The sequence below is a fragment of the Chiloscyllium plagiosum genome, unplaced genomic scaffold (genome assembly GCF_037043375.1).
Source record: "Chiloscyllium plagiosum isolate Xiang-an unplaced genomic scaffold, Cpla_swu_hap1 HiC_scaffold_47, whole genome shotgun sequence".
Taxonomy (NCBI): domain Eukaryota; kingdom Metazoa; phylum Chordata; class Chondrichthyes; order Orectolobiformes; family Hemiscylliidae; genus Chiloscyllium; species Chiloscyllium plagiosum.
The window spans coordinates 2794912-2803928 of NW_028270185.1; positions in this window are offsets into that span (position 1 = coordinate 2794912).

Below are 9017 nucleotides of genomic sequence, written 5' to 3' on the forward strand. Positions count from 1 at the left end.
AGAGATGAAGGATCTGTTGGAGGAATCCTGATCTGAGAATTGGCTGGGAAGCAATTGTTTGAGAACTCCAGAAACAAAGTTAAATGCACCTGTAGGCAAAGGATTGAGCTGGGAAGGATGGTGGTTTCAAAAAAACTGGACTGTCCTGTCAAAAGTAGGGCATCTAGTCATCCTGTAAAATCATTTACCAAATATTTTCAATCAGTATCCTCTGGTTATGGAGCTCTCAGTGAGTGTCACCACCATCATGAGGGCACACCACAACGACAAGATCCGGAACATTGTAGAACACATTTGATACAGGAACATTTCAAATATTTTGAAGATAGAGTCTGACAAGAAGGTAGAAGAAATTTTAAACTGTAATGACAACAGGAGATCTGAAATTTAAACCACGGATTTGATGGGAAGATTTATCAAGGCTACTGACCACAGATGTTTATTTATAAAATCGGATACAGGGTCAAGTATTGTGTATCAGGTGTGAAAGGGAGGAAAGCGTCCATTTCATCTGCGAAGGACCAGCTAAGCTCCATCTCATCCCCAAAGGGCAGGAGAAGCTCCTGCTTTGATTGTAAAAGGACAGGCAATCCTTCGGTAAGCAGTACAGGCATACACTATTGCTATTTAAGAGGATTGAAACTATTAAAAGAAAATAGTAAAGCATTGCTATAATGGTGTAAAATCTTGGAAACAATGGATATAGGTTTGCTCGCTGAGCCGGAAGATTCGCTTTCATCCTGGAAGCAAGCACAACATGGCATTGCTGTAACACAAAATTTTAAAACTTTACTGTATATACTGCAAACTTAAAATGGCTTTAAAGTAATAGGAAATAAATTACCATGTTAAGAAGGAATAGCAAAGACCTAATACTATCTCTTAGATCAGGTGTCAGAGATGGGCCAAACAGAATACAGGATTGGAAAACAATTCTTAAGACACAGAATTGCTTCAAAATTTAATGCTAAAACTCTAGCTGAACAAGTAAATGCATTCTTCTATGCAGCAGGGCTTATAATGGAAGCCATCATAAAACACCAAAATGTAAAGGAAAACACATACTTTTGAAGAAGTGTCAGCAGACTTTGATCATTCTTTTATTGTGAGAACAAATACATTTTTTGAAATCACAAGATTTAACCAAGGAGTTTAGTGACCAAGGAAATCCATAGTTAACTGTGTTCATGCCCTCTACTGATTAATGGAAAGCTGTGACTATGGAGTTTGAAATCAGAATTCATAAGATTTATTGGCAGAAGTATTGATGAATCTTTGTCAGATTTATTACATGCCAAAGAAGACTTGATTTTGGAGAAAGTAAATCAAATTATGCTTGAGGCAGAAACCAGGAAGAAGCACAGACAAATCCTGAGAGGAGTTGGACAACCTTTTCATAGGAAAGGCTTCATCCATTTTATAAAATTCTCTTTCGCAGGATTAAAATTTTAGGAAGGTTGGATTCATCAGTTGCCAGCCCACTGATGGCTCGTCAGTCCAACAATGACTTGCAGGTTGTCCCTACAGTAAGTGCAGGTGAAGATGTAGTCCGCGTTGGAACCTATTGGATAAGCCTTTTTTATGCTGGCTCTTTTAGTGTCAAAGTATCTGTAGCACTCCTGATGTGGAAACTTTAGGCATCACAATCGATGGCTTGCAGTTCCCATTGCCACGCAGATAGGGGCATCTTCAGGGAATCCTTGAACATGAGTATAGGATTCCTATGTTCTGTTACCAGCAGTCAGCTCTCCATATAGCATGAATTTGGGCAGACAACTTTATAATTTATAAACACTGTAAAGACACATGTGACAAACCAACACAAGTAAGGCCAAACAATGGAAACTAACAGTGTCAGCACTGTGGAATAACAAAGCCTCACAGGCAGTGCACAGCTATGAGGGGGAAATGGTAATCAATAAAGAACTGTAGGTCACTTCTGGACAATGTGCAGACGGACACAGTTTTAAAACAGGAAAAGGACAAATGCTTACTCATACAAAGATGATATGATGGAACTATCATCATTGAAAAAGATGGCTGAGGCGTTCTTGGGGAAATTGGTCATCCCGCCAACTTGAGTTTAATAGAACTTGCTTACATGAATGGGCATCTCATTGATTTTAAGCTTGATGCAAGACTGAGTAAATGGCTGAATAAATCAAAGTTACAACCCAAGGATGGTACAACATGCTGAAGGTGGAATAATATCTCAAGAGATATACTATAAATAACTGCAACAGAAAGAGTTTGAGAGTGGAAGCTCCTGTTATACCAGACTAAACGCCTTCAAAATATACGAAGAAGATAGCCTAGACCCTGAATTTTTCTTATTTTAAAGGTAAGCATAAGGCATTGTGTTCCACGTGCAATTTGATTAGTCAAACTATTGACTCTAATCAAAACACATTTTAGTTTTATACAATTAAATACAGACAGAAAAAAAGAATTGGCATAACTAACTATTGAAATGCTTAACAATATAATAAATGTTAGCTACAACTGATTAACTGTTCCAATTTAATTTCATCCCATAAACACTCCCTTGGCAAAGGCAAATTCAGTAAAATAGATTGCCTCACATGCAATTCTAGCAGTAAGAAGACAAACCCAGCTTTTAGCTGTAACAGACACAGGAATAAGAGCTTCCAGATTTAGCTTCAAAACCCCAGCAACTGCGCAAAACTCAAAATTCTGATTTTGTGGATGCTTGACCCCACCCATCAGGCTGTTTCTATTATTCCAACTTTTAAAAAAAAACGAAGGCCTCACAAGATGTTTACTTTTTTGGCTTTGAGCAGACTGTTTTGTACCTCTGCCTCAACCTTCACTCATAAAGAAATGAGGACAAAATACACCTCTTAAAGCCATAGTGTCTTCACATACACATCATTCTTAATCAACACATCTCACTTTTGAGCCTGTATGTATATCTCAACCTCAACAACCTTTGAAAGATTGGAAAGAGTTTGACTAGTTCTGAGAGAGAAACTGATCCAACATTGTTGGCCAATCAGTATAGGGTCAACCAACAGAAGATTTCATTGTTGACTCTCGACTCATGGTTGAACCTAAATAGAGAAAGAATCCATTGACATTGCCTCTATTGGCCTAAAAGAATTGTTTCATACTGTCGACAGGAAGGAAGTCCTTGGCTTTATAGGACTGGTAGAAGTACTTTCCAATTCCCTAATCATTGAAGAACCTTCAGGTGTCAAAGACCAGCCAGGATTGACAGAAGAAACAAATACGCAGAGAACAAGAATGAGGAGTACAATCCAATTGAGCTCATTGATGAATCTTTAACCAAAGTTGTTCAGACAGCAAAACATTCTAGTAAACAAATAGCTATAGCAGATTTGACTTTGACATGAGAGATGAGCTACCTCGAATTCATGAACATTTCCATCTTTTGTCTTTCAAAAAAGAATTATTAGTACCAATGACAGAGATAATGCTAAGTGTCATGAAAGGTGTATAATCGATATGTAATAACATTTTTTGAATTTGAATTTCAAAGTAGGTGCAGATGAATGTAGGATACTTGAGTGAAGGGTTTCCTTTTCTTAAAAAATGTCAGAGATTTCTTCTGAAACAATTTTTGTCAGAGAGCAGGTGACCATGGGTCTCTGGTGTTAATGGAAACATGTTTATGCTGTTGGGTTTATGACAGGAAGAGTAAACATATAAGGCCAATTAGTTCTTTTTCACAGTTCAGAAGAATCTAGCATGAGCAAGTTTCTTTTTAATTCAGTTCAGAAGACTGCAGTCTTGAGTTTAGATGTCAGTTTAGTTTTCTTGCCTAGAACGATTCACTTCAGCAGAAGGGTTTAGTTTGTGAGTCCTACAGACCAGGGGTGTTTGGATAGACATTTATAGGCTATTAGAACTGACTGAGTTTAGACTTTCAGATTTGGGAAAAGCTCATGGCACTACACTTTGAAAGAATTCATCAAATTGTCTCCACAGCCCACACCAACGTAAGTGTAAGGAGTCAAATAATTGACTGAGTTGAGATTAGAGTGTAATTTCTCTGAATTTGAGTCACTATTAACAGATAGTGTCGAGAAACAGTTTAAACTTCATTTTTCTGTCTGTTTTGAGATATTTTATATATATTCAGATACTTTCTTTGTCATTTGTTCTTTTGTGTAATAAACTTCTGTTGTTAAAGCAAATCAGCACTCTTGTCTGAAAACATTGCACTAGCTGACACCATGCTAACTAATTGAATTTAAAAAACTATGATCTATAAAGCTTTCATTCTGGGACCTGGTTTGTCCAGTATTACCATCAACTGGGATGTGAACTTAAGTAAGCAATCGGATGTGAAAATGCCTAGTTCACCTGGAGGACATCACAGAGGGCAAATGAAAATATGCATCCAAAACTCAATAGGTTTAAGTAAAGAGTTCACATACTAACAGCAGATTGAAAGTAAAGATTTACTTGAACAAAATGCAAATGAACTGCACATGACTCCATGGGAGCCAGACCAATGTTGACAGATTGAGGACTCTATTATGACACTGCTGCTCCTTTAACAAGGTTATGCTGTCCTTGTTTTTTTTCAGAAAGATTATAAAAGAAATAAACTCGGGCAAGTCTAAGGGTTTTAGGGTCAGTTTGATTATAGCTAACAGGTACTGCCTCAGGGAACAGGCTTTTGCATTTTTTGAAAATAAGCACTTGTACAATGAAAAGGGAGTATCCAGTCCTCCCAGCTCAGCTTTTCTCTGGTTTTTTTTTAGCAGTAGTGTTGAAGAAGCTGCTGGACCCCAGAGAAGCAGCTCCAGGTTGATCTTCCTCTCTCTCTCTGACTTCTCTCTGTAAGACCCTGTATTTGATTTTACCTTTTGTGCCAAGAGGTATTTATGGGGATTGTTGCAAGTATTTGGAACAGCGTCATTAAGTTGGGATGATCTGTTGGGTTTTCAGATGGGTTAAGTTATTCAGTATTTTATTTTCTTTTGTTTGTGTTTCATTTGATAACCTTGTCAATAAATTCTGTCTTGTTTAAAACACGTGGTCTGACCAACTCATCCCTCCTGGAATATCCGCAATCCACCTGCTTGGAACAACTAACAAAGTTAGCATCTGGGCTACTTTCTTGAAGTGTTTTGAGGGGGTCTGGCCTGGTCCATAACACTATTAAAAAGAAGAAATTACCAGGTTGGAACCTTCAGGATATTGCAAGGAAGAAAATTCTTGTTTCAGCAGAGCAGCCATCCTCCATGATGGACATTCATGAGTTTAACGGTTATCCAGTTGGGGTTAGGGGCCAATAACCTGAGTTAGCAAGGAATAGTTCCTCTGCAAAGGGAGTTCAGGAGATTGGGTCCTCCCAATATGGTAATGATCAACTTGTGCATTTAGCAGGAATCATATCACCGTGGGCGGTACGGTGGCACAGTGGTTAGCACTGTTACCTCACAGCGCCGGAGACCTGGGTTCAATTCCCGCCTCAGGCGACTGACTGTGTGGAGTTTGCACGTTCTCCCTCTGTCTGCGTGGGTTTCCTCCGGGTGCTCCGGTTTCCTCCCACAGTCCAAAGATGTGCAGGTCAGGTGAATTGGCCATGCTAAATTGCCCGTAGTGTTAGGTAAGGGGTAAATGTAGGGGTATGGGTGGGTTGCGCTTCAGCGGGTCGGTGTGGACTTGTTGGGCCAAAGGGCCTGTTTCCACACTGTAATGTAATCATATCGTCTGCAAAGGATAGCCGAGAGACAAAATAAATTGTCCAGTGGAGAAACTATTTCCTGAAAGTCAGAAAGTGCAGTCCTCATGGCAAAGACTTACCAATCTTCCAACTCCAAACATAATGCCATTCTGGAAGAATGATTAAGCCTCCAAACAATCTGACTTTGTGAAGTCAATAACTCAGGGAGGGATGTAGAGGTGGGGCTGATGGCGTAGTGATTCATGTAAAAACAATGATTTACCTGAATGGGGAGAAAAGATGGGAGATGTTGTATAAGGTAATAATTCTGAAACATTTAATGTTGGAGACAGCCTCAGGCTCCATCCATCCTCATGATGTTGTGCAGCCTTGCATGCAGAATCAGGGAGTCCAATTCAAGATCCCAATAGGGTCAGGCATGTCATTCACAGGCTCCTGATTGGCTAGTTACACAAAATAATAACATTAGACGTTGTATAAACAGACTGTTCAGAAATGGTATGACACATCTCTGAAGCAGGAGGGACTTGCGCTTCCTAATCAAAATGCCTAAGATTGTGTGACTTGTACCTATTGTGATCATGTAACAAAAGCATCATTTTAAGAAAAGTGCCTTTTATTAAGACCCACTCATCATTCTTCCTCTACCACTATAAGAAGGATGCGATTGCATTTGAAATGGTGCAGAGGAGATTCAACAATAAAGACACACTAGATAGGCTGGCGTTGGCTTCTTTGGAGCAAAGAAAACTGAGATAGAATCTGACTGAGGTGTACAAAGACCGAGGGGCATAGACAGAGTAGATGTTTTTCCCTTAGTAGATGGTGGCAATAACCCAGGTGGCACAGTTTCAATGTAAAGAACAGGCCATTTAGTGGGAATTTGAGGAAATATTGTTTCACCAGAGGTTGGAATACATTACTTAAAAGAGTTGTGGACATTTAATAAGTATTTAGATGAGCACCCAAAACACCATAGCATACATGGCCAAATGTTAGAAAATAGGAACGGAATAGATAGATGATAACTGTGTTGTGAAGAACTCTGTGATACTGTTAAACAATCAGACACTGTATATAAAGGAGGATTGGTGGCAGTAATCTACCCCAACCATTACCTGGTATCGATTGGCTCCATAAACATAACACCTGGTAGCATTCTAAGAATTGTTTTTCTCGAAAGGTACTTATACTCTCCCTAAAGTGGGATGTCTGGAATTCAAACACAAATGCTTCGGCTGGGGCTAACCAGTGATTTATAAATGTTCAACCTAAAGTTTGTTTTGAAACAGCCTTTCCAAATTGTCCTATCCCTTCCACAAATGTGTTTTTATGAAGAACGCAGAGTCTCTGAAACTGCACCATTCAATAACTGGATTGTTAATAAATAATCTTTCAATCTCATTTTTCTATCCAAAATTAAACTTTTTCTGCATTTTATTTCATCGAGCATATGCCTGGCTATTTCACTAGCCACTCCTGAACTCCACCACTACCTACGTGACCTGTTTGTTTCTTTTTCTCTGTCCTTGTTTCTGAGGATTGGACCATGAATGTCCATTGAATTGGTCCAAACATCTGGAATAGTCTTCTGTAGGATAGCTGACAGAGAGACTCTCATTCTTTCACTACCTGCTGTCAGCCTTTTTGGCCAACATGAACACAAATTCCATAACAATGTAGTTATGGTGATGCACCTGGAATTGGAGCTTCTGGCTCAGAGGTAGAAATCCCTACTGTAGCATAAATCCTCTCAACCACTGCACCAGTCACTATGCTTCTCAGTTTTGTGTGATTTGCAAACTTTGAAAGTATGCTGTGTACACTTTAGTCCAGTTCATCAATGAGCGGTGGTCCAAATACCATCATCTGAATATTGCCGCATCTGCTAGTCTGAGAAACTATATTTCACCATTACACCACTTTCTGCCACTTAATCACTTTTGTATCTATGCAGTCCATTACTTTTGTATTTTGCCAAATTCGTTTTGAAAGTCTCACAACAATAACTGAACTGTGAATGTCCCACGTCTCCATTTCCATTATTTTGAGTCATAGAGATGTACAGCATGGAAACAGACCCTTCATTCGAACTCGTTCATGCCAACCAGATATCCCAACCCAATCTAGTCCCACCTGCCAGCACCCAGCCCGTATCCCTCCAGACCCTTCCTATTCATATACCCATCCAGACACCTTTTAAATGTTGTAATTGTGCTAGCCTCCACCACTTCCTCTGGCAGCTCATTCCATACAACCCTCTGCGTGAAATAGTTGCCCCTTAGATCTCTTTTATATCTTTTCCCTCTCACCCTAAACCTATGCCCTCTAGTTCTGGACTCCCCACCCCAGGGAAAAGACTTTGTCTATTTATCCTATCCATATCCCTCATGATTTTATAAACCTCTATAAGCTCACACCTCAGCCTCCGACGCTCCAGGGAAAACAGTCCTCACCTATTCAACCTCTCCCTACAGCTCAAACCCTCCAATCCTGGCCACATCCTTGTAAGTTTTTTCTGGACCCTTTCAAGTTTCACAACATCTTTCTGATAGGAAGGAGACCAGAATTGCACACGATATTTAACAACAGGTTTAAAGTGCACAATCCCCAATTCCTTTGAATAAAACAAAGAACAGCAGACTTAGAAATAAGCAACACTTTTCACCCAAAGAAAAATCACACTTAACTTGAAACCTTAACTTTGCTTTCTTTCTCACAAATGCTGCCAGACCTGCTGAGTCATGATTTGGACATGCTGGTGTTGGACTGGGGTGAACAAAGTTAAAAATCACAGAACACCAAGTTATAGTCCAACAGATTTAATTGGAAGCACTAGCTTTCTGACAACCACCTGATGATGGAGCAGTGCTTCCAATTAAACCTGTTGGGCTATAACCTGGTGTTGTGTGATCTTTAACTTAGACCTGCTGAGATTCACCAGCGATTTCTGTTTTTATTTGTTCCACAACATTTTAAAGGCATTTGGATGGGTATATGAATAGAAAAGGTTTAGAGGGATATGGGCCAAATGCTGGCAAATGGGACCTAATTAATTTAGGATATTTGGTGGGCATAGACGAGTTGAACCGATGGGTCTGTTTCAATGGTGTATATCTCCATGACACCTATTTTCCAAATTCCAGTTTATTTTCTTTCTCCAGGATTTTTGTTTCTAAAACCTATTTCCTCCAAAACACGTGTCCGGGTTCGGACTGAATTCCGGGAGAGCCCGCAGTTGCTTCTGTGCAACGTCCGGCCGGGGGGACGCCGCTCTCAAAAGTTTCAGGAAACTTTTCCCACAAACTTTTTTCACCGACGCGGGAAAAGTGGGCGG